General features: G+C 41.8%; 1 pseudogene; it reads right to left on the bottom strand.

Moving 5' to 3' along the window:
* Positions 1-4,249: 4,249 nt before the first annotated feature.
* On the bottom strand, positions 4,250-6,957 carry LOC109465604 (annotated as a pseudogene).
* Between the last annotated feature and the right edge of the window lie 1,977 nt (positions 6,958-8,934).

Raw genomic sequence — 8,934 nt, 5'->3', positions numbered from 1 at the left:
CCCACCCAAACACACACACGCACACACACACACACTCAAAGACACACACACACACACACACACATACTCAAAGACACACAAACACACACTCACAGACACGCACACTCAAAGACACACACACACACACAAACACACACACTAAGACACAAACACTAAGACACAAACACACGCACACACATATAAAGACACACAAAGACACACACACACAGACACAAATGCACACAACGTTACACACACAAACACATACACAAACACACGCTCAAACACACACGCGCGCGCATACATACATACATACATACATACATACATACATACATACAATGGACATACATACATACATACAAACAAGCAAACAAACCAACATCGGTGTTTACAGCTATAACCCCCTGGGGAATCGTCAGAGATTTCAATGAAATTAAGAGCGGCCCAAAGTAAGTTTGTAGTTCCTACCTGACCGGAGCCTTGACTCTTCTAAACGAAGGATGTATGCGGGATGTTCCTCTCGCTCCAGACGAAACGTACCCGCAGCTGAAGATCGGAACGCCCCTCTGCGTTCACAGTATCACTTATGATACTAACACTTGGAATGTTATCGTACACAAGTTGACTAGAACTGTAAATAAATCGATGTTTGTAGAGCATGGTGGAAACCGTGTTTGATCGAACGTGGCGTTGCAGCAACATCGTATCAACAGCACAAAACAAAACCGGTTGTCATGTTCCACGTTCTTTGTTACGTCATATACATGTAGAACGATTTTGTTCTTTGTTACGTCAAGCCGGGCCTTCCACGGCCTGACAAACCTAACACCCTGTTCACATTATTATAAAATCGCGATTGAATCAGGAATATTGTTACTACGTTTCTACAGGGCGCACAACTCAAGCTAATGGTCTAGAATAACAAAACAGCCGTGTAACTGATGTGACACTTTGCCGTCTTCTTTGATGAGACCCTCGATGAAGGGAATATATCTCCAAGACCCTCCACCATTTAATATATACAAATACGGTTTACCCATGAAGTTAGCAAAGGATCTTTAACACAATAAATGTCAATCATCCTTGAACGAGATGTCAAATTTCTGTTTTATGCTTAATTCTATCCTATTTGCCATTCCATAAAAACTTGAATAAGGCTTTATTTAACTCATTCAGTGTCGATACAGGTATAGGTAACATGCTCATCATATATGTCAACTTTGCAACAGCCAGAGATTTGACAGTTATTTTACCGTACATAGTTAGATTTCTTAGTTTCCAAGTGTTAAGAATTACTTTTAATTGCTTTACTTTATCTTCTCAATTTAACTTAACAAGAGTATTCCTACAGTGTCCAAAGTACACACCTAGAGATGAGATAGGCTGTAGTGGCTACTCAATCCCTTTCATTTGTTCCTTTTTTCCTTTCCATTGGCCCACCCAAAATCCTTTTGCTTTGGATCTATTGAGTTTAAGACAGTGGTACAGGGAAATCAAGTTCTTGACCAACATGATTCGTTCAGAACCAGTAATCCACATTGAAGGTCTGGACAGTAAGGATCATCGTGGAACAGCGAACGAATTCAACAAAACTCTATCCGCTGTAATTCAGTCCCTGCCACCGTTAGACCCATCCCAGCTGCCTCCTTACCTCCCCTCTCTCCCAGCACCATCGGTACAACCGTGGGATGTTTACAACAAACTCCTGAGAGTCAAAACAGGGAAAGCCGCGGGGCCGGATGGGATACCCGGCAAATTGATTAGAGAATTTGCATGTGAACTGTCCACACCCTTTGCTGACATCCTGAACGCGTCCCTCCGACAGGGCATGGTACCAGAAGAATGGAAACGCGCCATTGTTGTACCTGTGCCAAAGACGAAGCCACCATCGGTTAACGAGCTGCGACCCATATCTCTTACGTCTTTGTTAGGCAAAGTTGCAGAAAGTTTCATCACTCAGTGGGCGCTGACGGACATTAAATCTGAAATCGACCCCCAGCAGTTTGGGTGTTTAAAGGGACGGTCCACTAACCACTGCCTCCTGGATCTTACCAACGAACTTTTTAAGGCATCCGACAAACCTGGTACCCTGAGCTCCCTGGTGTCGACAGATTACAGCAAGGCTTTTGACCGTGTAGATCACACCGTAGCTGTTTGTAGACTGATAGAACTTGGATTACGGCCATCCTTAGTCAGGTGGGTAACGCACACATTACTACAACTTGTATACCCTATGTATCATAAGCAATTCATTTTACATATAACGTTACCCCTTTGCACTCTCATTCTTTCTTCCTCAACCTAAGGCACTACCACACACCCCTTCCCACTTTTACGCACCCTGTGCACCCTGTGCACTCCCACGCGGCCTGCGCACCCCCATGCACCCTGCGCACTCTCGTTCAACCTCCCCAAACCTGATGCACCCTCACGCACCCTGTGCACCCCCATGCACCCTGTGCACTCTCATTCAACCTTCCCAAACCTGATGCACCCAACGCACCCTGTACACTCCCATTCGACCTTTTAAACCTGATGCACCCCCATGCAACCTGTGCACTCTCATTCAACCTTCTTAAACCTGATGCACCCCCACGCAACCTGTGCACTCCCATTCAACCCTGTTAAACCTGATTTACCCCTACGCACCCTGTGCACTCTCATTCAACCTTGTTAAACCTGATTTACCCCTACGCACCCTGTGCACTCCCATTCAACCTTGTTAAACCTGATTTACCCCTACGCACCCTGTGCACTCCCATTCAACCTTGTTAAACCTGATGCACCCCCACGCAACCTGTGCACTCCCATTCAACCTTGTTAAACCTGATGCACCCCCACGCACCCTGTGCACTCCCAATTAAACCTTCTTAAAGCTGATGCACCCCCATGCACCCTGTGCAATCTTATTCAACCTTCTTAAAGCTGATGCACCCCCATGCACCCTGTGCACTCTCATTCCACATTTCCAAACCTGAACACTTTTTTTCTATCCTATAACCCTCATTCGTAGCTACTCACGAAGAGCCATTAAAACGGTAAACGCATGATGTCTTATCTACTCCCTTTCTTTATTACTCTTTCCTTATATAATGGCTTTCGGAGAAGGGGTAAGCACCTGGCACATACGTTTTAAGGTGTAAATAAGGTAATTATTTCTGTAGTTGCAGTTTTCGAATAGTTGCAGTAATAAAATTACAGCGGTGGAATATTGACTGCTGAATTTGCTCAAGTGAATGTTTAAAAAGATCAAGAATTACAGTATTTGTGGGAGTGCACAGGGTGCGTGGGGGTGCATCAGGTGTGGGAAGGTTGAATGAGAGTGCACAGGTTGCATCGGGTTTGGTAAGGTTGAATGAGAGTGCACAGGGTGCATGGGGTGCATCAGGTTTAAGAAGGTTGAATGAGAGTAAACAAATTGCATTGGGGTGCATCAGGTTTAACAACGTTGAATGGGAGTGCACAGGGTGCGTTGGGGTGCATCAGGTTTAAGAAGGTTGAATGAGAGTGCACAGGTTGCGTGGGGGTGCATCAGGTTAAGAAGGTGTTTTTACTGATTGGCACACATTATTATAGCCCACCTGTTGACATCATGGTTCCTTCCAGAAGATCTATTGTCAGGTGTGTTCAGTATTGTGTACACAGAGTACAGTTGACTGCACATGAATAACGCGCTGTCACTCCGGGGAAAGTGATACTCTTATCAGGCTACAGGCTAAAGAACGAGGGGGGGGGGGCGGTGTAAAAACTATATACAGAACGTAGTATTACATGATTGCTGTAATTGCATGGGTAGTCTTTAATAAAAAGCCCAACTCAATAATTCACACACTCGCTATAAACCGATTTTTACAGTAAAGCAGTTTATTCCTTGAATTTCTTATTTTAGGGGAAGAAATACATTCATGAATATACATTTTTACAAATACAAGCATGCAAGAAATATTGATGCATGATAGAATAGACGGTATGTGATCTAGACGCTTTTAAGTTCAATAGTCTGTTTACTGCCTTATAGAAACAATTATCTATTATAATGATGCAATAAATTTCAAAGATATTTTATTGGTTGTTCTAATTGTCAGTATTAAAGTAATAAACTTATAGGCCACCTGGTTGTAACGTAGAGCTAATAAAGATATAATATCTCTGATATTATATCATACGAATAAATGCAGCAATGTGGCTAACTCATATCGTTTCATCACAACATGCTAGTTGTAGAGCATCTGTGCATGTTAGTGTTCACTTTTGTTCAAGGCTATTCCTAGTTAGATTCAACGTCAGCAGACAACTTGACTGCGCCCCAAAACGCCGTGTCCTCGTCTGTGAAGATCCAGCATTTTTTTACACTGCACGTAGACGACTAGCCTGTCCCCCGCCTCCAAGTCCAGCACTCCGGCGGTGTAGCACGTGTTCCTGGGCGGGTCACCGATCATCCGTGATACACAGGTCAATTGTGGATCCTCAAACTTGCCGATGGAATATGTGGCCTGGTCATTATTCTGTGCTTTGTCGAAGTCAATCTGTAAAAAAATCAGTTGTAAATTATCAGCCCCTACCACAGGTTAATATGTCATCATATTTACAGAGGCTACCTTAGAAATTAAAACATTGTATAAAGTGATATACATACCTGGCCGCAGACAAAGTACTTTCCCGACTCTTTTATCTCTAGATGCCCATCCTGAAGACCGAACCTTCCGTCTGGAATGTCCCGCCAATGTTCAAACGGACCTAAGGACAGAAAGGAGACGTCAGTCCTAGAAGAGGACATCTTCTTTATGATCTGTTATGAGTTCACTCTGTTCATCATAATTGTATATAGCCTAAATTATTTGTGTTCATATTTTGTTTGGATTCTGTTATCTGTACCTCTGTTTCTCTGTTGTCTATGTATTATTTATTCTCAAACGGTGTCGTATAAGCCCACACGGGCTGGGCGTGGTAAAGCGCACGACACGAAAATAAAGTTTCATTCCTTCATTCATTCATTCTTTAGGCCATACGTTTGTATCCATCTATTTTTGTCACCTCATCATTTTACCAATCATTCGTCTATCATGAGCTTCTAGAATATCGTGAATCCCACACAGTCACGGAACCACAAGAATTAAACAAACGGCTCCACCTACCGGTCGACATTTGTACTGCGCCAGCTGATCCTGTCGTATCTTTCATGAATTCAAATCGGGGGAAAAGTACGTTAATTGCAAAAGTGTGACGTAAATGTAAAATTTCAGTGTCATAATAATAAGTTATACGTAATGGAAGTCAGTACAGGAAAGCACACATGGTGTTTGTAACGTTAACTCACATGTCTTGGCTGGAATGTGCACTGACAACAAGGATATCTAAAAAATAACAATCTGCTTGTTTTGCATGGTACAGTTTTTTCAAAGCCAGATTATTAAAAATGGATGAACCATAGTTTTAGCTTTATGATGGGAGATGAAGAGGAAGATGAAATTACACTCTAAAGACTTACCATTCCTGAATTCTTCCCATGGCGCATCCTTCGTATCTTTTGTTGTATGTCTACAGAAAAAAAAACTTTTTACAGCAAAGTATCTCATAATTATTAAGTTAGAAGAGAGCATCATGTCAGTCAACTACGATAAAGAATGGCTATACTGTGTTATAAAAATTACTTCTATATAGTTGATTATATACAACATAATTATACTCACTGTGTTGACAGTACTTTCCATACCAGCCTTTGGTGCAAACACACGTGTACCCATCTTCCCTAGTACGGCAGGTCGCGTTGTTCTGACACAGATGTGTCTCACACTGATTCTTACCTACAAAGAAAAGCATTAGATTGTAAACTAGCATTAGTGCATTTTGATTGAACGTTCATGAACGTCTCTGCTTTTAATTAACTTTTAAGACAACTGTACTAAGCATGTAGTAAATCTTATATTTGTAGACATGGGATTCTAGACGTACCGCAGTTTTCTTCATCTGAACTGTCTCCACAATCGTCTTCCTCGTCGCACACAAAGGCAGAGTTGACGCAGTTTTTGGCGACGCCTCAGGGGCGGAGGCATTTTTACAGTATATTACGATCAAGCTGAAAGAATTTAGAAAATTTTACGAATGCATTCCCTGGGGAATTGGTTTTGAGGTAGCCTCCGGCCTTATGTCTTCGGACCCAGCAGGAAAGGCCTATGTTACCATGCATGCAAAAAGCACCTTTTCGGGCAAACTGTGCCTTTTTGCACACAGAATATTTATGATTATCTTTATTGATATTTCAAATATGTTTTCTCCTATCAAGAGAGAACAAATTTTCTTGCTCATAAGAAAGAACAAGGAGCGACATTCAAGCTTATAATGCTTCAATTATGTTTTTAGTTTCAATTATATGATGCTGGTCGTTTTTTTATAACTTTACTGTGTGTAACAGTGATGTTTTGTGTAAGGAATTTTATTCACTTGTGTATTTCCTATCATGTATGTTTGTGTCAGTCTTGCTTTTTTTATTTTTTATTTTTCTTTGCTTTCACGATGCTGTTGCATTCAATGCTTGTTTTTCAACTTTCTTGCGTGAAAAACATGAATGCACAACACAATCCTTCCACGACTGGGTTTCATGCTGGCCAGTGAATTCCTGCTGTAGTCTGTACTTCAGGGTGGGCATGGCGAATTTTACCTGTGGGTATAAAGAGAGAAAAGAGCATAAATGAATCTATGTCAACTTTGGCCAGCTATGAATAACTTAAATTAACATGATTTGTGGTCAAGTTTTACACATGAATGTAAATATGCAAAGCGGACACATAAATACACACTTTTCTGGCAATGAAATTTGCGACATCATGAAGTAAACATGCCGTGTGAGATTTTCTGCTGCCAGGTAATATATATAATTCATTATGACTAGCATATGTGCCAGACTTAGAACAAGGAGCTTACCTCCTCGCTTAGGAGAAAGAAAGTGTTTTTTTTCTGAGTCTCTCGACCGGGCATCTATATCGCCCAACACGCCCCAGTTTCGGAGCTGGCATCCTTCTTCAATTTATCTAGAGTATCTATTCTGGGTTCCGGGCGTGTGGTTTCCCCGACTGAATGGAGTATCGTGTCACAGGGCCTGGCACCCAGGCTACACTGTTTTCCCAGCAATGACATCATAGTAAACATGTTACCGTATTTCAAAAGTCACACAGCCTATTGTGAAAGAAGTACTATATAGAGATGCGAACATTGCTTAACCATCGTGATTATGAACACTATTGCATAAAATAAGGATGGTTAGGCACTCACCTGGTATTTTGTTCCACTTTTTGATTGTATTCTTGAGTAACTGTTGTGTTTGTCGTCATGTAGAGCTGAAAGAAACAATGTAGTACAGTTGGTGCTAGGTTTGTTGCATGCTAGGGTCGCGTTATTCAGCATAGTTCTTCAGCGTTCAGCGTGACCAAGATGTGAAACTTGGACCTTATTATGTTGGGATGTCAGCAGGTAAACTACACATATGTACAGAATACGCGGAAATAATATCAACTTGCAATTGTGTGAATAGTATTATTGTTAAAACCAAAATGGCGTTGACCTAGAGATGAGTATATGACGTACTGAAACCTTCTCCGTGCACTGAGATGGTCTCCACTGTTCGGAACCCCGAGTCGTTGGCAGGTGCGGGCAGTTTAGCGCGGACAGGGCATAACCTTATATGCCAGCACCGGTGTTCAGTGTAGAACAGTAGGGTATCCCTCGCTGCATGTCTGAGATTTACTGGAAAGACAAGAAAAACCAACGTCCGGGGTTAATGGACAGAAGAGCCTTGACGTAGAGAATTGGGGGTAAGACCGGAAAACCCCGGCGGAACTTGGCGTCAGGTGGCTCAAACTTTACATAAACCAGCAGCTAAAAACGAGCAGCTATTAAAAACAATTCACTAAAACACTGATCGTCGATACCTGATAAAGACAACCAGCTGGATCTGTAATGAAATACTGACCAAATTCTGCAAGCAAAATGCAGAATGGACGGAATAAACCACACAAAGAACAAGATGAGTGAAGTCAGCACTGCACGCCCGCCCAGGGGTATTTTACCGGGTCAGTTACAGGACGACAATGATTAGAAAGGCCAGCTGGAAAGATCTGACATATCAGCAGAGTTTGGCTGGGGCCTGCAAAATATCCCAAAGCCACTCATTTAAACACAAGGGTTTTGTCGGAAAGAGGAGTCCGAGAATATCAAGTAAAGCCGAAAAACTTGATCCCGGTGGAAGTTAACGTCAAGTGGCACACATTTTAATGCGTAATAAAACTAAAATTCCAACTTCTCTCCACTCGTGCGGTAAGCAGCCAACAAGCAACTTTAAACTTTCTCTAACTCCGAGTCAGTGATCCACAATGATGTATCGATCAGTCATGATATAACAACACCCAAATTCTGACACCGGAACTTTGAAGACACAACCAAGAACTTAATTTCTAACATCACACAAATAAAACGTTCAAGTCACGCTGACTATGACGTTGACTATGATGGATACTCTGCCCGGCCATCGAATCCGTAAACAATAATTTGTAATTCTTATCGTAAAAGCGAACTCACCAAAATTTCCCAAAACCACTGCGAGTGATACATGTACTAGGGTTAGTAGAACCGTTCCTCCATGGCAGTAATTATAGGACTGAATCTTTGTCGGTGTTAAATAGCACACATAGTGATGTCCCATTTAGAACCACAATAAGGAAATACCCTGGGACATGACGACAACATAGCGAGATCCAAGAACACCAGAATAACATAGAAAAACGGTTATAGAAATCTAGAAAAAGTCTGCTTGAAAGATACCAAGAATTCCGAACAGAAATAGTGGAAAGTTTACTAAACATACATATACAGAACACGAAGTACATACAAGTCTCGTACAGAAAAAAAATAGAGACTGGGTACTAGTACAACAACTAGCAGACGTGACACTGCAAAAAC

Source organism: Branchiostoma belcheri, unplaced genomic scaffold (assembly GCF_001625305.1).
Source record: "Branchiostoma belcheri isolate BF01 breed outbred unplaced genomic scaffold, Haploidv18h27 scaffold154, whole genome shotgun sequence".
In the NCBI taxonomy this organism is placed as follows: Eukaryota; Metazoa; Chordata; class Leptocardii; order Amphioxiformes; family Branchiostomatidae; genus Branchiostoma; species Branchiostoma belcheri.
The sequence above is the reverse complement of the archived record's forward strand: the minus strand, read 5'-3'. Positions and strand labels throughout refer to the sequence as shown.